This window comes from Dreissena polymorpha, chromosome 6 (assembly GCF_020536995.1).
Source record: "Dreissena polymorpha isolate Duluth1 chromosome 6, UMN_Dpol_1.0, whole genome shotgun sequence".
NCBI lineage: Eukaryota > Metazoa > Mollusca > Bivalvia > Myida > Dreissenidae > Dreissena > Dreissena polymorpha.
In genome coordinates, this window is record NC_068360.1 from 70,948,576 (window position 1) to 70,949,383 (window position 808).

An 808-nucleotide genomic window follows, 5' to 3' on the forward strand; every position below is an offset into this window, starting at 1 on the left:
CTGTTAAGACACCAGCCTTGAGGCAAAATTGCAAATGTGTTTTAGATAAATATTTCCTTAATTCCTGTTCACTAAACGTAAGAGATTTGTTCGATGAAAATGTAAATTGAAACGCAGCATTTGCAAGCGCATTAAATATATTCAATTGTTTCTTTATATATCTCGTACTTGATAAACATTCAATAGAGCATCCGTGTTTAAAAGATCCCTCTGTCGCATCGGCCTTCTTGAAAAGTAGGTCTAGTAGAACACAATTCATTTCACACATTGAACCCCTAACATCCGTTTTACTCATCCATACATTAACTATCAACGCCTGTAGCCAGGGCGACGTAAGAAAATGCATAAAGTGACGTTCGTTAACGAACGTCATGAAATCAGTGAATGTCCTGTTGTTACCAGTCTGAAGACTGAGTATTGTTTGCTTAATTAGCTGTTCTGAATCTGTTATCCCTTCAATTTCTAGCAGCCTGTCAATTTCAGAACATTTGATCCGCTCGTCCGCCATTCTCCACGGTCGTGTTGTTATTATCGATACGCAGTTTGTATGAGAGCTTGCAATTCTAGGTATAACGAGCTGATTCAAATGATCAGCCCACTCGTTAAGTCCATCCATAGTAATGAGACAAGTCTCTCGTTTAAGGATTTGTTGTAAAAGCTCAAATACCTTTGTTTGTTTAGCGCCCGTGTACATGTTGTCGATTATTTGTGCTTTGATCATTTCTGTAACCTCACGCTGACCCATTGCATCTCTTAGTGAAATGTGAAACAGAAATTGAAAGTCCTTCAACGTTTTAGCATCAGTAAA